Raw genomic sequence first — 24,698 nt, forward strand, 5'->3', positions numbered from 1 at the left:
TCTGCAGAAGTTCCTGAATTCATTCAGAAGCCAAAAGGTATTAGGTGAATATCCCCAAAAGAATCCCTTATTCATTCTATGCCATAAAAATAATTTATTAAGGTGCAGGGGAACAGCAATAAAGTCCTTATCTGAAGTCCCACAATCCCAATTATCCCAATGTTTGGTAATTAAACTATAATAATAGTGGCAGATTTGAGACTAAGCTAAATAATGTGTGTTCACTGCTCCCCATAACTCTTGAATTTGCATAAACAAAGAGAATTGTCCACCCTCTCTGTAATAAGTCTCCTAAAGTGGTATCCCCCTGAGTCTTCCAGAAAGTAAACGGTTGCCATTCCAATCCTGGTAGGTAATCAGGATTTTATGTTATACTCCAGAGGGCTTATAATCTATATATATATTTTTTACTGGAGGCAATAGAGGGTATAGAGACTTGTCTAAGGTTATAATGAGCAGCAATGGGATTTGAACCTTGGCTGCTCCAGATTTCAACTTACAGGAGCGTACTAGCTATCCATCTGCTTCCTTCAGCAATGATAAAATAAACGCCAGGTTTTATAACTTCTTAATAGACCTCCATGCAAGTTTGAGGCATATATATACACTGTCAACTCCACCTAACTGCACGTCAGATAAGCACACACAACGGTTATCCGAACCTGACCACCATGGTCCTGTTTTTTTTACATTAAAGTCAGTGGACGTAAACTCCGGATTTTTGCAATTCTGATAAGCACACAATCCGCTTATGTGCACTGATGTTGTAGGTCCCACCTGTATTCTTTCACATAGCGTTCACTCCGGTTACAAGCAATCACGTAGATGAACCGCGTGTTTCGGTGGCTATGTGTTTGAACTTTCGGAAATGCACCACAGCGTCGCGTGGACAAAAATCATTGCCTTTGGCTGAACGTGTTCACCATGCTGATGTCAAACGCCATTATTACAGTATACTTGTACATAAATTGGAAGGGACTGTCCCCTGAGAGTGGTGCACTCCAGTTCCTTCTGTGGTTGCTCACACAGATGAACTACAGTATGGTCTCCCAATTACATTAGTGACTTCTATTCCGCCTGTACCTTGCAGTTCTAGGCGGATTACAAAAGAGCTAACTGGACATTTCCAAGAAAGTTACAATTTTGGGTTACACATGAGATGAGATAGCTGGATATTTCCAGAAGATATTGCAAATTAGATAACAAGTAAGACAACTGGACATTTCTAGGCAATATTACAAATAAAATAACAGATAAGATAACAAATAAGATAGCTGGAGCATTACATTTTAGGGTACTGTTTTCTTGGTTAAAGCGATAGAGACCGATACACCGCTTTCAAACATAGCAAAGCTGTTGACTTCAAGGCGCCTGCCTGTTGAATATGAAAGCAACAAAAAGCAAGAGGTAATCGCAAACTTCAAACGTGATTACAGGTCACTCGTCCTAAGATATGTGATGGCAGTGATCGATGCAAGCACGGAATCCTGCACCGAGCTGGTGATCTCGCAAGAAAAATGACGGTGCTCGACTCTCTTCACCTGGTACTCCGATTAAGCGCACGCTCTGTTTAAGCGCACGTGGCAAAATGGTCTGAAGGGCTTGCACTTAAGCGGAGTTGACTGTACTACTACTACTACTACTATTTATCACTTATATAGAAACATAGAAACATAGAAATAGACGGCAGATAAGGGCCCACGGCCCATCTAGTCTGCCCACCTTAATGTCCCTCCCCTACCTTTGCCCTGTGAATAGATCCCATGTGCCGATCCCATTTGGCCTTAAAATCAGGCACGCTGCTGGCCTCAATCACCTGTAGTGGAAGACTATTCCAGCGATCAACCACTCTTTCAGTGAAAAAGAATTTCCTGGTGTCACCTCTTAGTTTCCCGCCCCTGATTTTCAACGGATGCCCTCTTGTTGTCGTGGGACCCTTGAAAAAGAAGATATCTTCCTCCGCCTCGATGCGGCCCGTAAGATACTTGAACGTCTCGATCATGTCCCCCCTCTCTCTGCGCTCCTCGAGCGAGTATAGCTGTAATTTGTCAAGCCGTTTTTCGTATGGTAGATCCTTGAGTCCCGAGACCATCCGGGTGGCCATTCTTTGCACCGACTCCAGTCTCAGCACATCCTTGCGATAATGCGGCCTCCAGAATTGCACACAGTATTCCAGGTGGGGCCTCACCATGGATCTATACAATGGCATAATGACTTCCGCCTTACGACTGACGAAACCCCTTCGTATGCAGCCCATGATTTGTCTTGCCTTGGACGAAGCCTGCTCCACTTGATTGGCAGACTTCATGTCCTCACTGACGATTACCCCCAAGTCTCGTTCTGCTACCGTTTTTGCTAGGATCTCGCCATTAAGGGTATAAGACTTGCATGGATTCTGGCTGCCCAGGTGCATAACTTTGCATTTTTTGGCATTGAAGTTGAGTTGCCATGTCCTAGACCATCGCTCCAGTAGGAGTAGGTCGTGCATCATGTTGTCGGGCACTGAATCTTCGTCTGTTGTGCATTTGCCCACTACATTACTCAGTTTGGCGTCATCGGCGAATAATGTTATTTTATCTCGAAGCCCTTCTGCCAAGTCTCTTATAAAGATGTTGAATAGGATTGGGCCCAAGACTGAGCCCTGTGGTACTCCACTAATCACCTCCGTCATTTCGGAGGGGGTGCCGTTCACCACCACCCTTTGGAGCCTACCTCCAAGCCAGCTCCCAACCCATTTCGTCAATGTGTTACCTAATCCTATAGAACTCATCTTGCTCAGTAACCTGCGGTGTGGTACGCTATCGAATGCTTTGCTAAAGTCCAGGTACACGATGTCCAGGGACTCCCCTATATCCAGCTTCCCCGTTACCCAGTCAAAGAAGCTGATCAGGATCTCCCCTTAGTAAATCCATATTGTCGGGGATCCCGTAGATTCTCCTCATCCAGGATCTTATCTAATTGGTGTTTGATTAGAGTTTCCATTAGTTTGCTCACTATCGATGTTAGACTCACTGGTCTGTAGTTTGCTGTCTCCATCTTTGAGCCTTTCTTGTGGAGTGGAATGACGTTAGCCGTCCTCCAGTCCAACGGGACGCTGCCTGTACTAAGGGAGAGGTTGAAGAGCGCGGACAGTGGCTCCGCCAAGACATCACTCAGCTCCCTAAGCACCCTGGGGTGCAGGTTGTCCGGCCCCATTGCTTTGTTAACCTTGAGCTTTGACAGCTCACCGTAGACACTGCTGGGCGTAAACTCAAAGTTACTAAACGGGTCAACTGAGCCAACCCTTGTCTGTAGCTGAGGGCCGAGCCCTGGCGCTAAAAGGCATACGCAGCACTGTACATTTTGCCATTTAAATAGATGGTTCCTTCTCAGAAGAGCTTACAATCTAACTTGGACATTCAGACATGACATGTAGGGTTGGGGATGCAGAACCCAAGGTGAGAGGAGTTAGGAGTTGAAAGCTCTCTTAAAGAGGTGGGCTTTTAACTGGGCTTTGAACACTGCCAGAGATGGAGATCACCATAGGGATTCAGGCAGCTTGTTCCGAGCATACGGTGCAGCAAGGTAGAAGAAACGGAGTCTGAAGTTGGCAGAGGAAGAGAAGGGCACAAATAGGAGGGACTTACCATCTGAGTGGAGCTTGAGGGGGGGGCGGGGGACATAGGTGGAGATAAGTGAAGAGAGATAGTGAAGGACAGCTGAGTGAGTGCATCTGGAGGCCAGTAAGAGGAGTTTGAATTGTATTTGGAAATGGATAGGAAGCCAATGAAATGACTTTAGGACAGGGGTGTCCAATGTCGGTCCTCGAGGGCCGCAATCCAGTCGGGTTTTCAGGATTTCCCCAATGAATATGCATGAGATCTATTTGCATGTACTGCTTTCATTGTATGCTAATAGATCTCATACATATTCATTGGGGAAATCCTGAAAACCCGACTGGATTGCGGCCCTCGAGGACCGACATTGGACACCCCTGCTTTAGGAGAAGGGTAACGTGAGTAGCTTATGATATTAGGCAATCTATTTTCAGGTTTCCTATATGAAAGGTAACCATTTCATAGCATGCCCATAATGAATCTTTCTGCATCGTTATCATGTATGTTAAATTTTTCTTTAAGGCAATAGTGACACTGCTTCTCTAAGTATTTTATTCAGTAAGCCCTGCAGTGTCAAATATAGGTAAAGGCAGGTTGTAAAAAAATGGATGACTCGCAGAATCTGTTCTTCTCACTGGTGGTTTTCATTCCAACCAGCGACGTTATCTCTGTGCAGGCTCCAGAAGGTTTCTGTTTATGCATGTAAATTCTGAAGGGCACTAGTGGTATGGATGACACATTCTGACAGCAAGCACATTTCTAAGAACGGAAAAGGCAGAAATGGCTTTCTGGATAATTGATGTGCTTTTACTTTGCCCCATGGCCCAGTTATATTATATTGTTCATTCTTTTCCACTGCCTGTGGTTTTTAAATTAATTAGAAATTTAATGGCAAGGCCAACTAGTTAAAAAAAAAAAGACTTCATTGCAAAAGCCACTGAGCAGGATTACTGTCCTTCATATCTGAACTTTATAACTTTGGGAAGGTCATTAAAGACTTTCAGTGACTGAACCATGGGCAGCAGAATGCCTTTTTGTTTGGGGGAGGGGGGCAGCCCTTCCCCCAACTCCACCCATCCTTAGCTTCTCCCCTTCCCTTACCCAACGGTTGCCAAAACGTCTCTCCAAGCCCCTGCCCTTTGCAACATGTTTCATGCCTTACCTTCCTTCCTCAGGGCTGTGATACTGCAACGGGCACAGCACCAGAAACATACAGGCTGGCAAGCATGGGGCCTTGAACAGCTGTGAATGTTGAAATCTGCCTGTTCCCTCCCCCTCCAAACTTCCTATTTCAGAAGGGACAGAAACTGGCAGGCCTTGGGCATCTACAGATGGTCAAGGCCCCACAGGCTCAGTGCTTTTGATGCTTTGCTGGTTGGCGTATCACCACCCTGGAGGAGGGAGGCAAGGTACTAAACTACTTGCAGGAGGCAGGGAAGGTAGAGAGAAGAAGAATTTAAAGCAATGTTCCCTCTAAGGACTGAAGTTGACATGAGCAAACATTACACTGAGCACACTTCTTACAGATAACACACACAGGCACACATATAAACACTCTAACAGGCCTACTTGTAGAATTCATATGTTCACTTATCCTACAATAAAGGCCTGTCGATATAAAAGATTCTTGGATAGAACTTTTGCTTTCCAAGCAGGTAAATTCAATGAATGGTTGGGTAATATCATCCTACTTCAGTTTTAGAAAATTAGTAAAAAAAATTATTTAATCGATTTGTAAGTTAAGGTTTTACTATTTTTACTTTTATATTGTGTTTTATTCCCTGATTGGCCAGCACTTCTTGTTGTAAACCGCCTTAAACTATTATGGTTTTGGTGGTATATAAAAATAAATTAAATTAAAAATTAAATGATTTTCTCAGTGAACAATTACGGATGCAAAAGCTGGACACTATGGAAACAAAGACAGAAAGAAAATTGGCTTATCTGAGCTTCGATGCCAGAGAAGGATTTTATACGTGCTGTGGACCGCCTGAAAAACTAACAAATCAATTCTGGAAGAGATCAAACTGGCTATGTCATTCAAAGCCCAAATGATGAAGTTACAACTGTCTTATTTTGGTCACACCATCAAAAGAGAAAGATCATTGGAGAAGGTCATTATATTTGGGAAGATCGAAGGAACCAGGTGAAGAAGGTGACCTGTAATCAGATGGCTGGACATGTTGAAAAGAACCATAGGGATGACGCTGGAGGAACATACCGGACTAGCATAAAACCAATCTCTTTGATAGTTCTGTAATTCATCAAGTTGCTAGGACTCAAGAACGAGTCGGCACCTAACTAACTACCATAATCACCATCCATAGCAGAGATACTTATGTTAAAAAATGACAGAATGATTTCCATATAGCAGTAATAGGAAGCAAAACAAAAAAGGAACACATTTCAGGTCTAACAAAGACATGGAGTCCCACTGCCCATTATACTATAATTATTTCCCTAAGAATAATATGGTCACAATTGGATCTGAAAATGCATCTTAATTTACATGTTTTTAATCTATTGCTTCTTCTAGTCTGCTGATGTGCAAGTCTTTTTGAATAATTCAAAATGTTACAATGGCTGAACTGTGCACAAAGATAAAACACACAGATAAATCAATCTTCAATGTGGAAACCTACAGTATGTAGTCTCAAATATTTGGTTTGCAAGTGTTTTGCAAGACAAGCAAAACATTTGATTATATTTTAACTTGATATACAAGCAATGTCTTGCAATTCAAGTACATACAGTATACACACATCACAACTGAGTCGATGGTTCTATCTCTGACGCTGTGGGAGTGTAGTGACTGTTCTAAATGAGCGAGGTCTTGCAATACAAGTACGTATAGTATTTTGTATTAAAGTTTTTGGGTTGTGGAACAAATCGTCTGAGTTTCCATTATTTCCTTTGCTTTGATATACGAGTGCTTTGCATTACAAGCATGCTTCTGGAACGAATTATACTCACAAACCAAGGTTAGACTGTACTGTATAAGAACCTAGAATGGCTACCAGCATTAATCTGTATCAAAGACTGTACTGTTTACAACATGCTCCCTCATTTTATTATCTACTTTTTTCCCCTTTTTCATGGAGGCTCACCTTAGTTAGCTGCATCTGATTACAGAACCAATCTGATATCAAAAGCCTATATACAGCATCATCGTGATTGTTATTGCTGGATCAATAAAGGCTGCACAAACTGATTGGAAGTCGAAGACTTAGATCTAGCAGCAGAGAGCTATAGGACCAACAACCTGTTAGCTCTAGAGGCTAGACAATTTATTCACAAAAAAAAATCTTTCATCATTAAATAACGAGGCTTGTGCCAAAATGGCAGGGCATTTTAATACCCAAAATTCATAGTCCAACTACTGGGAAGAAAATCATTCTTTGCGTGAGATTTACCACAAGAACACCAATATTTTCCAGCATATTGTACAAAATTGTAACGTGTTACCTGAAATTTCACATTTTTCCAATGGATTAGGTACCAAATTAGTAAACTGCAATGAGGTTTTGCCATTAATGAACAATTTAATAATGTGCATTAATTGAAAAACTTTGAGGTACTGTAATTGCAAGTATTAAAAGAAAACACACCTGGCGTGTGGGGAGAATCAGCCACGATGTTGCTGCATGTTAACACAACTGCAGATAACAACAAAGCAGTTAACTACACCTTTGATGGTATAATTAAATTTCTGTGTGTCTGCCAGCTTTGAATTCATGTGCAATAATGTTAACAAGTTAGCTGCTGTGCTGCCCCGTCCCTGCCACTTTCCCAATCCCTTCTCTCATTTCAATTTAATTTCATACTAAATGTACAATAATTCCCTTGTTAGATAGCTAACTGTATTTACTAAGTGTTAGCTCATGGGTTTTTTTGTTTTTTTTACATGTTAATACCTGCATTAAGGAGTCCTTTTGCTAAACTATGGTAAAAAGTGGCCATAGCGTACTTACATGGGTCTTTCACACACGCTAAGGTCATTTTTCTACAGCAGTAAAATGGCCAATTTTCTATTTTAAGAACTAATAATGGCCATATGCTAATATTGTCATTAGCATACGGCCAATAATAGAAATTAGCATATGAGCAATTACCACTATGGTAATGTAGATGTGTTAACTGATTAATACAGAAATGCCCACTCTCACCCTCAGACATGCCCCAAACCCAAAAATAATTAAACTTTTTTTAGCTTGGTAGCACACCCAGATTAAGAATTTATCACAGGATATCTCAGCACACCCTGTGGTAAATGCAAATACGAGTAAATGGACTCCTAAGTAACTAATGCAACTTAATAAACAAACCCTTTGGGTTTGACATACAAACTACCAAGAACATCCAACTAGATTCTATGAGGTCAATATTCAGGCTGACTCCAGTGGTTGGCAGTCAAGCTAAATATTCAATGCTGGGCCTCTTCCAGTGACCAGCACTGAATATCTAGGCGATTTTTAACCAGTTTAAATTTAACCAGCCAAGCTAATGTTCAGCACTGACCAGTTGCTTGTGATTTTCCATGGCCTCCCTGTATGCCTCCTCGATGAACTTCTCTAACTCCCAGACTTCTTCCTCAATGGTTTCCTCTGTCTTGAAGTTTTCTGCCTCTCTGCCCTCCTCCTCCACTGCTCCAAGTGCTTCTAGTTCCAGTATTCTGCCTTCCAGGTGTCTAACTTGTTTCTTCAGGCCCTCTAGTTCCTCACATCGAATGCATATATAAGACCGACTCCCAGAGGGGAGGTAATCGTACATATGGCAAACAGTGCAGAAAACTGGGTAGCTCAACATCCTGCTTCAGTCTGCTACTTCCATTGCTGTCCGCTTGTCGGTCTGCTGTCTGAAATGGTTTCTCCCTCCTTGATTGTTTGAGTGTCCTCTGTGTTTGCTGTGGTTGCCCTCTGCTCTGTTTGCTTGTGTGTCCTCTGTGTTTGCTGTGGTTGTCCTCTGCTCTGTTTGTTTGTGTGTTCTCTGTGTTTGCTGTGGTTGCCCTCTGCTCTTCTATGCAGTGACTCGTCCCTTCTTAAGGCCTTTCGCTAAGGCGCTCTCGCTAAGGCGAGCGTCTTTAACGCTCGCCTTTGATGCGTGCCGAACGGCTGAGCGCTGTTGGCCCCTCCCCTTTTAAGGGGGAGATCCAGTAGATGATGGGGTGGGTGGAGCTAACTCTCACCGCTGTCCTTGCTCTCTCCTGCCTTCTGCTCCTGCTTCCCTTCTCTCCTGCTTTTCTCCTCTGATCCTCTCCTGTCTCCTAGCTCCTTTACAGAGTCTCTGTGTGGTGGACTTAGACATTACTATGCATTTGAGGTAAGCACCGGTAAATTAAGCCTGGTCTAGAATACCAGCATTTATTCTCTAGAACACTGAACAAAGTGTAAGTCCACTTAGGCACCACTAGTCATGATTCTATAAACGGTACCGTGCAGTTGAGTGACAACCACATGGAGCAGTGCCTACAAGTTAGGAGAGTCCACCAATTTAGTGTTGGGCTATTAATATCGGCAGAGCCACTGAACAGTTGAAAGGATTAGGGTGGTAGTTATGGAGGGGGAATGGAATGAGTTGGAAGTGAGGTAGGATAGGAATGATAGTAGGGCTCATGTGTAGACTGAGTTATGTGGATTGGTTGAGGTGGATTAGAAGATTCAGGCCAATATGGACTGGCTGGCTATTTGGGCAGGAAGTGGGCTTGGAACGTGAAGAAAATTATTGTTAAGGGAAGGTTTGGTGGAGGGAGAGTGTCTGCTTTGTGTGGGAAGGTTGGAGTACTTAGAGGCCAGGGTGGTGAAGTTGAGGAAGTGGGTGCTTTTTCTTGCCCTACCCACCCTTGTTTGCCTTGTTGATGGGTTTGAGTGCTTAAATGGGGTTGGTTTGGTGTGCTGGATGGTAGGAAGTCGCAGCTGCGGAAAAAGGGGATCTTCCAGGTGGCCATTCAGTTTGTTTGTTATTTAATGGAGTTATGGGTGTGGATTACTTGTATGCGATACCACTACAAGCAGTGGTGAGGCTGGGTAACAACGTAGGGCTTTTTGGGGAAGGGGAATGAATAATGTTTATGTTAACATGAATACAATGTTGGGAATATGGAAAACAGCTAGGGAGTCACCAACGAACTGACAGTCAAGATTATTAGTAAGTGGCTGGCCTGGAAGACAGGTTAGGCTGATTTTGGGTTATTACATTTTTATGATGAAAATTATTAATAAAGATGCAGCCAAATTGTTGTCTAAATGTTTTGTGTTTGTGTTCATTTGTTGTGAGGATGTTGTACTATGGAAGATGAAGTGGTGTGAGTGCCATTGTTAGGCACCACTAGTCGCCATTTATAGAATCCAGGCCTTAGGGCTAATCAGCAATATTTAGCGGGAGATAACCAGCTCTTTCCCGCTAAATACTGCCAGAGAGCTGGCTAAGGGCCATTTAGCTGACCAGGAGCCATTCCTGGCCAGTTAAATGGTTTGAAATATCAGGCAGTATAAATTCAAACCATGACATTTTTCCAAATATTGGGTACAAAGTACCCTTTCCTGAGAGCCCAATAAATGAATTATCTCCTCAACAATATTCAATGAAGGCATAAAAGGATACAAACACGTGAAAGATACCATATTTAAAATTATACTTCTATGATCACACTGTTATACTGCTTTAGAACAAGTCCTACCAAATTAGTTTCTATAACAACTAATATTGCTTCAGCAATCTGATGTGAAGAATTTACGATGGCAAGGCGAAATGACTACCTTTCACGGTTTAAGAATAAACAAATGTTTTCATTTCAAGTACTTGGAGAGCATTTTAACATGCCACTTCCTTGCTGCTTTTAGTTGGATTCGTTTGACAAGAAAAATATAGCTTATAAGCAAATTTTTAAATACAACAACTCATTGCTGCTTGGAAAAGCGCAGTAAACAGAAAGAAAAAAAAAAAAAAATCTCTCCTCGGAATGGATCAAAATTCTTAATTGAAAGGAAAGAAGAAATATTCAGCTATGTTGTAAGCAAGCAAATCACAAGGCCATGAAAACTATATGAACTAAGTACAGTAAATGCTTGAATACCTGGATATAAACCACTTTGAATGTGGTTGTGTAACTACAAAAAACGTAGTATACAAGTCCCTATCCCTTATCCCCTTGTTTCTTTGTCAACACCTTTTATTTATTCTTTATTAATCTCTGAGTCATCTTACTAACAAATTAACACCCCCCCCCTTTTACAAAAGGGTAGCACGGTTTTTAGTGCCGGCTTTGGCGGTAACAGCTCAGACACTCATATGAATTCTATGAGGGTCGGAGCTATTACAGCTGGAGCTGGCACTAAAAACTGTGCTACACTTTACTGAAACAAGGGGGGGGGGGTAAGTGAACTAAGGGTCTCTTCTATCAAACTGCGCTAGCAATTTGTAGTGCGGTGAGCTGCGCTGAATAGCCCGCGCCACTCCTGATGCTCATAGAGTTCCTATGAGCATCGGGAGCAGTGCGGGCCATTCAGCGCAGTTCTCTGTGCTAAAAACTGCTAGCACAGTTTGATAGAAGATGCCCTAAGTGTCCTGAAGCCCATAGGTATATAATGAGCTGTATGGCACTTAGTGCATGCTACTCATTAGTATGCACTAATCCATTAATGAGCCTCAGTAAAAGGACCCCTTGGATTGGTGTTTTATCGTGATTGTTTTCTCCAATACAATGCTATCCATTTAAATTTAATCATTGCTCTGCTCTGATTAATCTTTATTCTAATTCGGAGTGGAGGAGTACTTTTGTGTTGAGAGCAGCAGGCCTGTGGAACCAGGGTTCAAATCTTGCTAGTGCTGCTTGTGACCTTGGGCAAGTTACTTCATACTTCATTGTCTCAGGCATGAATTTAGGCCCATATTTACTAATTTACAGTAAAATAGCACATTTTAGTGCTTTTTTTTAAATTTTATTAAATGCTTTACAAAACTTGATTGGTAAGATGAAAAAGAGAATGCATCCTCTTGGCATTACTGGTTTTCTTCCCCTCCTTAAGACTGAACTTGATACTCAATTAAAATTATTGCAATATCTGGAATTAACAGAGAGTTAGTTTACTTCTCAAAAATTGAAACTGAATAAAACTAAGACAAAAGTTGCACTCATTTAACTACCAAATTACAAAAACATGGAACTCACTACCCACTGAGATTCATACTTTCATCACGTCCGTTCTGTTTTGTAATACCTGAAAATATGGTTCGTCCAAAAATCCCTAATTTTGAACTGTATGTTTAAGATTATGAAGCGAATACACTACCACTATAACAAGAAGATATACGCATTATAAAGAAATGTTAATTTGAGGAAGGCAATACCTACTTATAACTTAGCTCTGTGTAATATTTCAGGACAATATATTTAGAACATTAAGGAAAACCTAGACTATTTTTACAGAGCAAGTTTATTTACAAGATTATGTAGGCAATGCAGTAATTTGAGTTACAATTTAGGGATCGTTAAACAAGGGAGATGTGCCAAAAGATAAAATATTGTTAGAGAAGCAGATTAATTAAGCTGGATTAAAAACAATTCATTCTGATAAAGGCCCAAAAAGTATTCTCTCTTCTTATTGTTGCTTCTGATTAGAAGGGTGAAAGAGATCTGTTGTTTCTAGAGAGTAGCTGGAGAAGATGGTGTCCTTGCTGGAAGAAAAGTTCTTCAGTTGCATAATGGCCGAGAGTGGAACATGGAGATTTAGGGCTCCTTTTACAAAAGTGCGCTAGCGGTTTTAGCTCGCGCTAAAATGCCATGCACGCTAGCCGCTACCGTCTCCTTTTAGGCAGGCAGTAATTTTTCAGCTAGCGTGCGCTATAGCACGTGCTAATATTGTGCATGCACTTAAAAACGCTAGCGCACCTTAGTAAAAGGAGCCCTTAGATGCAGAGGCGATTTCAGCAAGGTGCGTTGCAGATCCAGTGCCGATCCCAAGAGGAGTTTGGGTGAATCTTCCCTTTTTTATGGTCCATAGGAGCTGGAAGTCAGGTCCAATCACAACGCAAGAATTCTGTTCCAACTGGTTCTTTGTTTCCTACTGACAAGATTAAGAGTCATTGTCTGGGAGTTTCATACAGTTGGCATCTCTTTTCTTACATTCCAAATTCTGAATGCTTAGGCAGTTAACACATTTGCTCCAAAACCTGTGTCTTTTTGTTCCACTCCAGCCTTTGATTGTTGTTTATAGATTGGAAAATAGAGTTCTGTTTTGACACTGCTGCACCTTCTATTACTGTGCATATCTTGCAAAGTAAAGTTCTATTTGAAACTGATACTAAAGCCAGTTATAAGAACATAAGAATTACCGCTGCTGGGTCAGACCAGTGGTCCATTGCGCCCAGCAGTCCGCTCACACGGCAGCCCGCAGGTCAAAGACAAGTGCCCTAACCGAGACCAGCCCTACCTGCGTTCGTTCTGGTTCAGCAGGAACATGTCCAACTTTGTCTTGAATCCCTGGAGGGTGTTTTCCCTTATAACAGACTCCAGAAGAGCATTCCAGTTCTCTAACACTCTCTGGGTGAAGAAGAACTTCCTTACGTTTGTACGGAATCTATCTTTTGTATTCACTGAAAGAGGTACTTAACATCTTTGTTTCAGGCTTGTAATAGTATGAAGACAGATGGCTAGAGTTTTTCAGAGGTCAGCCCCAGAAATACATATTACCGTATTTTCACGAATATACCGCGCACCCGTGTAAAACGCGCACATGGGTATAGTGTGCGGGAAACCAAAATTTATGTAAAGAAATTAATATTGTAACCGGAACTGTAGTCTACTCGGGACTCAACAGCACCTCTCAGTGGTTACCAGATATAATAGCCCTTGCGTGTGACCCGAACTGGAGTCACCCTGCAGGCATGGACTGACACCAATAGGAAAAACAAAAATCACAAATTCTTCCAAATAGGTTGAAAAGAAAAATGCTTCACTTTTATTCTGGGTAAAGCATAAAAGTCAGGTAATTTTAAGTCCAAACAAAACAGGTAAGTAGACCACAAAACTCCAAGCAGTCCAAACTCAAAAGAAAGAGCAATAAACAGTTCAAATTCAAAAGCAAATGCAACAATTAGTTCCAAAGAATAAAGTTCCAACTGTTTTTCTTTCCCTGAGGTTAGGCTCACCTCAGAGCTCAATGCAACCTGCTCCAAAACAGGTTATACTGTGTAGTACCAAATAGAGTTCAAGGCACTGGATTCACTATCCACAGTGCTCCTATAGTGAAGCCTCTGGCAGCCCTACACTAAACTGCCAGGCAAAGGAGAGTGTCACAGGTTTGCTTTCAATTAGCTATAATATAGCCTACAAAATGCCCTCCCAGGTAACAGCAAACCTCTCCCAAAAACTGACACTTTCAGCTTCATACAAGTAAGAGAAAAAGAAAAGCAAAAATCCCAACAAGTCCAGTTTCAGCACACAGTCACTTTCAAACAAAAAGGAGCTGAAAACACACTCACTGTTCCTGCCAATTAGGACTTGCAGCTGATGGAAAGACCAACCTCCATGGCTTCCTCACAGCGACTCACTTCTTCAGGCAGGTTGTCAAGTTCCATTGGAAGATCAGCATCAGAAAAAACTTCCTCCAGCATTTCACCAGCCTCCTGTACCTCCATGGGTGAGGCTGTATCGTCCCTGCTTGGCCCGAGGAGACTCTCAGGGAAGAGAGGTCTGAACCTTCTCCCTAGCCTGCCTCCCTGCTTGCTCTCAGCTGCTGGCTTTTGTACTGCAGTGGCACGCCCTATTCTACCCGAGTCAGCAGACCTGTCTGGGGCTCTTGGGCTCCTCCTGTGGTGACCTAGATACTGCTCTTGCAGGAGGTCCTTGGAGATTTCAGGCTCCCCCTGGTGGTTAACCTGAAAATCATCCCTAGCACAACCCTTGTCCATTCCCTTCCGGGTTTTCTTTTGTGTCCTAGCAGAAACTTTAGCTGGAACCAAGTCAGGCACGATGTCTGTCTGGTTACAATATATAGCGCACACACGCGTATACTGCGCATGCTGCTTGCCACCCCGACTCTCCTGTTGCCGCCCCGACTCTCCTCTCGCCGCCTCGACTCTCTTCTCGCCGCCCTGCCCTTGAAGTCCTGTCCCCCCGACGTCCGATTCATCCCCCAGCCCTGAAAGCCTGATGCCCCACCCCGAAGGACCACTGGCTCCCCACCCTTAAGAAAGCAAAACGCTGGTCTAGGCTGTCAAGTTCATCTAATATGCATTGCAGTTTACCTTCAAGAGTAGCCTCCAAGGCAGCCTGTATCTCCGCAACCACTTCAGCCACCCAAACCGAGCTGGGGGTCATCGGGGTAGGCGAGCCCACGTGGTCCGCCATCTTGGATTCAGCCGGCCCAGATTTTCCACACTCTTTTCTTGTTAATTTGGTGGCCATGAATGCCACAGATCTTCTGACTGGCTTGCCCGTAGTATATAAACTCATAAATAGTACATATATAGCGAGGGAACGCGAAAGAAAATTGCTGAAAATTTGCAGATCTGCTTCACGTGTTACAGAGCTGCAAATGCTTGCTGCTAACAGCCCTGGTGCTTCCTCTGCCCGGACCCGCGGCAGAGGAAGCACCAGGGCTGTTAGCAGCAAGCATTTGCAGCTCTGTAACACGTGAAGCAGATCTGCAAATTTTCAGCAATTTTCTTCCGCGTTCCCTCGCTATATATGTACTATTTATGAATTTATATACTACGGGCAAGCCAGTCAGAAGATCTGCGGCATTCATGGCCACCAAATTAACAAGAAAAGAGTGTGGAAAATCTGGGCCGGCTGAATCCAAGATGGCGGACCACGTGGGCTCGCCTACCCCGATGACCCCCAGCTCGGTATGGGTGGCTGAAGTGGCTGCGGAGATACAGGCAGCCTTGGAGGCTACTCTTGGAGGTAAACTGCAATGCATATTAGATAAACTTGACAGCCTAGATCAGCGTTTTGCTTCCTTAAGGGTGGGGGTGTGAGCAGTCTTTCGGGGTGGGGCATCAGGCTTTCAGGGATGGGGGATGAATCGGACGTCGGGGGGGAACTATGTAAAAAAAAATTTGTACAACGCGCTCACGCATATAACGCGCATGGTTATGCACGGTTTGTAAAATTGTGTATAACGCGCGCGTTATATGCGTGAAAATACGGTAATTCAAGCCACATTTTTATAATTGTTAGATCCAGCAAAATCAGTCATATCATGCTACATACACAATCATATTATGCTACACCACAAACTCACTGTACTAGAAGTCTATATTAGGGATACAACTAGACTTTTTTTCCTGCACTGGGTATTTATATCTGTGTTGCAATAATTGCTGTTGTAATGTTTGTGATATATTAATTGATGTTGTAACCCGCTTTGGACTCCACTTTGAAGGATTTGGCGGGATATAAGACCATAGATAAAATGGATCAGGAAACCAGATTTGCAGGATATGTATCTGATTTTAATATAAAATGGAAAGGTCTTCCTGAATTCATGAAACAGAATGGGACAGTTTTGTCACATTGAAAAATCAAGTAGATAAGATCATTAAGAACATATTTATACTCCTGAAAAATTGAGAGCAGTTAGACATTTTCTTTTAACTACAAGTATTTAAACTTATTGTTCAATCTTTAGTTCTTTCACAGCTGGACTGTTGTAATATCATTTTCTTAGAATGTACCAAGTCTCAGAAATTTCAGCTTAATTGATTTCAGCCAGATTAATTTGTATTGTATCTAAATATGATTCAATAACTCCCCTACTGATAAGAGTACATCGGCTCCCAGTTGAAGCTAGAATATATTTCAAAGTTTTTGTTTTTAGGATTTTATATGGAGAATCATCAACATAGAAGGCAGATAAGTTCCAACTGTTGTCAGATTTATTCTCAAAGAATACAAAAGAGAAATTACTGCTAGGATTTCCATCGCCAAAATCCACAAAATATCATAAGTTGTTAGGCAATTCATTATCCTACTTTTTCAATTAAGGGAACTACAGATTATCTTTGCTCTATAAAACTATTGAAAACTTTTTTTTACAAAATATGTATCTGATGCATTTCAGTTAGAATATTTTAATTCTCATTTTAAAATAAAGATTTTTTAATGTAAATTTCTACTTACTGTCTAGTTGCTCTTATTGTTAGCCACTTTAAACTTGAATGTTAACTTCAGGTTATGAGAAGGGTCATTTTCAATATGACATCAAAATCCAATTTTTGACGTTTTTGGAAAAATATTCAAAAATCCAATAGAGAAAATTACCATTTTCAAACCAGAAAAACATGTTTTGAAAATGGCCATTTCCTAGATGTGTTTGTCCTCGGTATCTATCTTTTTGAACCATTAAAAAAAATATCCAAATGAAAAACGCATTCAAAAACAGCCATTGGGACATAGGAGGTCCTAGCATTCTTAGCAGACTGGCCACACAGAAATCCCAAATCCTTTGAAATGGGTTACAACATCAATCCCAGCAGAGCACCCTAGGGGGCAGTGTAGTGAACTTTACATATAAGGTCTCATGTATATATCTCACTAAAACCCCTTTACATTATAAGGTAAGCCCTCCAAAACCTACTGTACCCAACTGTATACCACCCCAATAGCCCTTATGCCTGGAGCTGTCACCTTTAAGTCTGTACAGTAGGTTTTGAGTGGGTTTTGGAGAACTCACACTTTCTACCAGAAGTGTACTAGTTAGAATGGGATAGGAACTTGGGTCCCCTTCACTGTAATCCACTTCATTGACCACTAGGCTACTCCAGAGACCTGCTTGCTGCTATAAGAGAACTGGCCATAACATTTGAAGCTGCCATACAGGTGTTTAATTCACATTCTTGGGGAGTGATATGAGATTGTGACCACTGGGGGAGTAAGGAAGGCCATGCCTTCATGCCTACAGTGGTCATCTGCTGAGTTTTGCTACCTTTTTAAAACTTATTAATTATTGAAACATGTCTAGCCTCAAATGTCCTGGATGTTTTCTGCAATGTTCCATTATTACAGAAAAACGTTCAAATCATATGTCTGACCTAATCTCACCCATAATATGCCCCAACACACCCCTTTGAGATTTAGGCACACTGCAGACAAACAGCATAGAAAACCATTCTAAAAATGTGCTTCAAAAATGGTAATTTGAATGTTTTTAGCAAACAAAACATCCAAATGTCACTCTATGCCATTTCTTTAGATGTTTTACTTTTTTGAAAATGAGCCCCAAGATCTTTTTAATGTAATGTAACACAGAAAAAAAAAGGAAACTAAATGAAAACTAAACAACAAATCGATAAGATAAAAAGTCCATAATTCCAGGGAGAAAGCTGGTATAACAAAAATCTAACAAACATAAAACACACATGAAAGTTAATAAACTTTCAGTTCTGCCTCAACCATCAGCAACAGAAGCTTCTCCAACAGAACTGTCCAAAGCTCACTCACAACCTGAGCCTTATCTGACAGAAAAACCTTTAACGCTAGTAGATCATAAAACACAAATTTGTTTCCCTAGTAGATAATGATACAGTTTGAAGAACATTTAAAAAAGAAAATTGCAAAAATCAAATCAAATTTAAGACTCAAAAAAAATTAATTCCCGATTAATTAATCACCTCATACCATCCTCAATAATGTGCAGTAAGCATGATCCCAAGACACCCTCAATGTCTCGATCCTTGTAGTATTCACCAACCCTGCACCTACTATGTACCTATGGGCTCCTTTTACAAAGGCGCGCTAGCGTTTTTAGTGCATGCACATGATTAGCACACGCTAGCTGAAAAACTACCGCCTGCTTAAAAGGAGGCGGTAGCGGCTAACACGCGCACTAAAACCGCTAGCGCACCTTTGTAAAAGGAGCCCTATATATCTAGCAGAAGGAAAAAATGATCCCAGGTCAGCAACATTTTAAAAATAGTGATGCTTTGCATCTAGCCTGCCAAATGTTTCCAAATGTTGCTTGAGGGGTTTTTTTTGTTTTTATTTTTGTTGGTTTTTTTATTGTTTGTTTGGTAGTTTGTTGGGTTTTTGTTTTTTTTTAGGGGGGGTTGTATGAATGTACTTAAAGAAAAATAATATGCTCTGGGCTACCACATCTATTACTTGTTCAAAATTTGAAAATACAGTAATTATTTTCCTTCCTTTACAATTTGCAAATAGGAGTAAATTCTCTATATGTCACCTAAGAATTTGGTGCTGAAATAGTCCATGCTCGACGCTATTCTATAAACTGCTTCTGGAGTTAGGTACATTTTATATAATCATAAGTATCACTCGTCTGCAAGACTAACATTTAGGCACAGACATTTATGCCAATAAAAGTCAAACCTAAATGAATAAATATGTGGATAAAGGTGAGCTGGTTGATATAGTATATGTATCTAGATTTTCAGAAAGCTTTTGAAAAAGTTCTTCATGAGTGGCTCCTGATAAAATTAAAGAGTCATGGGATAGGTGGCAAAGTTCAGTTGTGGATTAGGAATTGGAAAGAAAACAGAGGGTAGAGTTAAATGGTCATTTTTCTCAATGGAGGAGAGTAAACAGTGGAGTGCCACAGGGATCTGTACTGGGACAGCACTATTTAACTTATTTATATAAATGATCTGGAAATTGGAACGACGAGTGAGGTGATTAAATTTGCAGATGACACTAAACTGTTCAAAGTTGTTAAAACGTATGCAGATTGTGCAAACTTGCAGGCAGACCTTAGGAAATTGGAAGACTGGGCGTCCAAATGGCAGATGAAATTTAATCTGGACAAATGCATGAGAGACGATTGATTTAAGTCTTATGTGTAAGAATTTAAAAAGTTTAAAGGATTTCAAAGAAATTCAGAGATATATTGAGTCATATTGGGTTTAGTCTTCCTGCAAGTTAAAAAAAAAATTGCCGTTGTTGGTATGAAATTCAAAAAGCATGCTAACATTCTTTAGTCCAGCCTCCTAAATGCTGATACTAAGAAAGTGAATACAGTAGGTTTGAATACAATTTCACAGGATTTTTGCCCAAAGTCCATCACAACAATTTGCTCCACTTGTCAGTTTAAGTGGAAGCACTATTTACCAATCAGAGCTGTAAAGGAAATGCAGGTGATGCCTTTGCTCTGACTTTGCAGTTTATTGTTATTGCCAAACCTCAGTTGCCAGCAATGCATCAGAAAGATTGACTTTGTTCAAACGGATCAAAATAGCCTAATTATTTTTCTAATTTATAGACTGAAGAGATCTGCAAAGGCAGAATTACCTTATTTATTCTTCTGTTTCTAACAATCCATAAGAGTTTCTTTGGAGGTCACAGAATTCAGCATTTCTGGAAAGAAAGAAAAATGAAAATAGGTATCTTATTTATATTGCTTCTCAGATCTCTAGTACAGTCATTAAAATGTATTATATCATATATTGAAATTGTATTATATCATACTAGAATGCAGATTCTGTTACCGTTCTAGAACACATAAACCCCTGGATTCTATATATGGTGCACAATTTAACTGAGTAACAAAGCAATTTGCACCAATAGTTAGGTGCTAATAATTATCAACACTAATTGACAATAAATAGAATTTACATGTGAATCATACTCCATGCTATGCAATAAATATGTGCATGTAAATTCTTGTACATGGTTCCAACAGGGAGCGTGATCATGAGAGTATCATAGGCATATCAAGAATTTACACACAGTGTTACAGAATACGCCAGATCCTTGCCTAATTTAGGCACAGGGATTTACACCAAGTTTTGGTTGGTGCAAATCCTCCTACCTAAAAGCTGGGCATGAGCCCTGCCGTTAAGCACTAATGCCGTTTCTTTAATTTCTTTCAGCGGCAATTTTTCAGTGTCAAATATAAAACTTGGTCCAAATCACCCTGAAGTTGATTTGGAAGGCGGTATAACAAATGTATAAATAAATGGGAAAGGAAATGGGATTTTATTTATTATTTTTGTTATTTTAAAAAAACTTATAGCTCGCCTAAACCTAAGTGGGCTCCAAAATACATGCACAACTATTAAAACAAAAGAAATGTAAAAACATAACTAACATTAAAACAATATACATTTCATCTTCAAGATCCTGAGGGAATGCCCCGCCTACCTAACAGAGTTAGCCAAGGTGCCTCCAACAAATATTCCACCAGAAATTTTTTCCACTTAAAATTCCCAGCATGCAACAATGTAAAGTCTACCAGGCAAATTACCTTATTACATTACATTACAGATTTCTATTCCCCCATTACCTTTCAGTTCAAAGCGGATTACAAAAAGAGTTATGGAAGAAGGGTTACGTTAGATCAGAGAAGGTTTCCAAGAGAGGGAAAAGTAGGATCTGGGGTTAGGGAGGGGATGGTAAGAGGGGGGTTAAGCTTTATCATGGTATCCATCCATTATCAATAAGCAAAATGGTAGAACCAACTACCAGTCGCACTACAATCTTGTGACCACTATCTCAAGTTCAGAAAACTTTTAGAAGCATTTCTGTACCAAGACAGGGAGCCAACCCTGAAGTAACTTAAATGGTAATGCAACTCCTGGGACATAACAATGAGCCAATGATGACCTACAAGTACTTGTAACTACGTACTACTACATCCTAATTGTATTAACAGTTGTACTGATCTACCTCTACTAGCAACTGACCCAATCTCTTGTAGTCCGACCTTGAACTGAATAGGAAAAGGCAGAATAGAAAACCTGATTAACTTAACATACATTTAATCTCATAAACACTAGTTCTAACTAACATTCCTGGATACTTATTTTATACCTAGGACAGTGGAGGGTTAAGTGACTTCTGCAGAGTCACAAGGAGCTGCAGTGGGAATTGAACCCTGTTCCCTTGGTTCTCAGCCCACAGCTCTAATCAGGAAAAAATGCATGGCTCAGTAGCTTAGAAGTAGATTAAAAAAAAAATTATGTTACAAAACCTGGCCACTGAAGGGGAGTGTGTGGTGCAATGGTTAGAGTTACAACCTCAGTACCCTGAAGTTGTGGGATCAAATCCCACACTGTTCCTTGTGACCCTGGGCAAGTCACTCAATCCCCCTTTGCCCCAGGTACATTATGTGGGTCCACTGGGACAGATGGGGAAAAAAGCTCAAGTACCTGAATGTAAACCACTTAGGCCCAGATTCACTAAAGATAGCGACTCAATCACTGTTGGCCGATTCTCTAGCCGATTTTCAAACAGAGATTGATTCACTATCTTGTTTCCCTAAGGAAGTCCCTGATTGGCTCAGGCGCCTCCCAAGGGAGGAGCTCTAGGTGCCTGAGTCAATCAGGGCCTTCAGCTCCTCCCCATGTATCACATGATGCACCAGGGAGGGGCCTACGGCCCACATTGCAGTAGCCCTCCCAGAAAGCTCAGGGCGGGTAACAGTAGAACAAACACAGTTTTAGAGAGCGGGGTAACAGAAGAAGTGGTGGTGGTACAGAAAACAAAGGGAACCTAGGAACAATATTAAAGGCTAACAAATCATCTTCAAGGAGAAATGTATAGATTCTGTAGGCATTGGATCTAAGTACAAGGTGAGGCTAACATGTTATCATGTGCAAAAGGGAACCAGGTGGGACAAAGAGCAACAAAGGGAGTGTAACAGGCATATAGAGGGGAAGTCAAGCAGTAGTGTAATCTTGTTCATAAGCTGTTCATATTTTGTCACTTGCTGTTTTTCCCAAGGGTTTCACTCTTATGTTCCTTCCTTCAGCATTGCTAATATACAGCTTATTGTGTGCTAACGCCCAAAATACTCCACCACACGTCAATGTTCCGAGGTAGCCGGTCAGCAAATGCTAACTATATGCTATGGGTTTAATGCCCTCTAGCAACAGGGCCCCCTAATTAAATACTTTCTGATAGTATCACCTAATCATCAAAACAGGCCTTCTCCAAATTATTGTTATTTTGTTGCTCAGTACAGAAATCTTAGCAAACCAGTGACCGAAACTCCTGAAGGCCAAAGGAAATAGCTTGTCTCTGTGCATCCTTTACTGACTGAGCCAGTGCCCATAAATGTTTAAGAAACTAGGTCCAAAGTAAGGCTGTAGAACAACAGAGACCACAGGCCACTCATCATCCTAGTAGATTAAGTTATCCAAGAGAACAAAATATTAGTACTACCCACATTTCTACTAATGAATAAACCAGTGAGGAATCAAAAGTCCCCCTCCTAATGCCTGCCGTTGACCAGTATGCCAGATCATGCCCACAGAAAGACTCAATTCTGAAGGAACAGAGACTGTCTCCTATATTTTTTGTTTTAGTATTTATATACTACTTGAGCCTACCTAGGTATGAGCGACACAGAAATATAAGATTATATTAGATTACTTATAGCCTAAGTGGTTTGCATTCAGGTACTCAAGCATTTTTCCCTATCTATCCCAGTGGGTTCACACTCTATCTAATGTACCTGGGGCAATGGGGGAATAAGTGACTTGTGTGTATTATTCTTTTGGAAGAAATGGCTTTAAAAGCTCTTCTCCCACAACTGTGTCTCAAATGTATTGTTGATTATTCAAAAGGGGAAGCGGCCTCAGATCCCCGTGCGTTGTGAAGTATGTTAACTGAACCGCATTGGAAAGGGAAGATACCTCATTGGCCCCACTCCCCCCTCCTGTCTATTATAAATTGTTCAGTGCTGATTTACACTCTTAATATGTTATGCTCTTGGAAACACTTCACTTCAAGAACCAAAGAGTAATGCAAAGAATTTCGCTTAGGCAGGGTTTCAGTTATGTACTACAGGCATGTTGCTTCTCCTGCTGTCTTTGCCGGTCCACTTTTGCCAACAGAAGCTAGCTGGCATTTCGCTGTGTAGCTGCGTCAGAGGAATAGACTTCTCGGCATTACTTCTCACGCTCATACAGGCTCATGCATAACTGTAGGGCATAACTGAAACCCCCGCCTAAGCGAAGTTCTTTGCATTACTCTTTGGTTCTTGAAGTGAAGTGTTTCCAAGAGCATAACATATTAAGAGTGTAAATCAGCATTGAACGATTTATATTAGAGAGGAGGGGGAGTGGGGCCAATGAGGTATCTTCCCTTTCCAGTGCGGTTGATCAGTTAACATACGTCACAACGCACGGGAATCTGAGGCCCCTTCCCCTTTTGAATAATCAACAATACATTTGAGAGACAGTTGTGAGAGAAGAGCTTTTAGAGCCATTTCTTCCAAAAGAATAATACACACAGAAAAGAAATATAAAAGAGAGGATTTTTTTTTATTTTTGCAGAATTAGATCCCTTCTCTCTTATTTCCTGTATATATACAGGTATATTTTTTGGAATAAGTGACTTGCCCAGGGTCACTAGGAGTAGTGTGGAATTTGAACCCACAACCTCAGGGTGCTGATGCTATAGCTCTTAACGACTGCGCCACACACTCCCACATAAAGACACATTTACTCTCAGATCGACGTGGTGCTGAGATGAGACAAAAACACTTAACCAGGAACAACTGCCCTCAACTAGCAGCAGTACTGCCATATCTGAGCAGGGATGGTTTCCTCCGGTACAACAGTATCTTCCATTTCTGACCATTAGGGGACTCTTCCTCAACCAAACCTGACTCAAAGAGAATCTCTGTAGGATCCAATCAGCATACAATGATCCCTCTGTGTGTGTGACAAAACCCAATTATAGCCAGGGCTCCTTTTTCAGGTCAAGAAACATTAACGTATTACAGAGCCCTTCACCCATAAACTACTAACTTCAAATCTCAGCTAAGGCAGCTTTAAATTAAATATGACTGTGGTCTCAGTCCAGCTACAGGGACTGTAGCAGAAGTGTTCACATTATGGCTTGTGTCAGATTGTTATGCATCTGTGAATTCTGCTGCATATCCCATCAATGACAGGCCACAAAGCGGAGAGAAAAGAGACTATTGTTCTAGACGTGAATCCCAGGATGGACTCCCTTCTTCCTTATGATCTGCTACCATGAAGTCCCTTTCCAGAGAAAGAAACAAGTGACGAGAGACACGCTGTGAGGCCACCTTTTCCCGATGTATGCACCTTACAAATACAAAAGCAGTTTAAAATCTTTACATGTCGAGTGCTTTGTCCATTCCCATGCTGTTCTCCTCTTATTTATGTCTTTTTTTT

The 24,698-nt window shown here is 41.2% G+C and overlaps 1 protein-coding gene across 23 annotated transcripts in view; it reads right to left on the reverse strand.

Annotated features, from left to right (window-relative positions):
- The window catches only part of ADGRL3 (adhesion G protein-coupled receptor L3), a 1,804,713-nt gene that overhangs the window by 1,395,711 nt on the left and 384,304 nt on the right, over window positions 1-24,698 (reverse strand). For all 23 annotated transcript variants that reach the window (XM_033915103.1, XM_033915068.1, XM_033915049.1 and 20 more), the window contains one exon: window positions 19,840-19,905. The gene's annotated coding sequence lies outside the window, so the exon portion shown is untranslated. The remainder of the gene's footprint in view (window positions 1-19,839; window positions 19,906-24,698) is intronic.

Source organism: Geotrypetes seraphini, chromosome 1 (assembly GCF_902459505.1).
Source record: "Geotrypetes seraphini chromosome 1, aGeoSer1.1, whole genome shotgun sequence".
Taxonomy (NCBI): domain Eukaryota; kingdom Metazoa; phylum Chordata; class Amphibia; order Gymnophiona; family Dermophiidae; genus Geotrypetes; species Geotrypetes seraphini.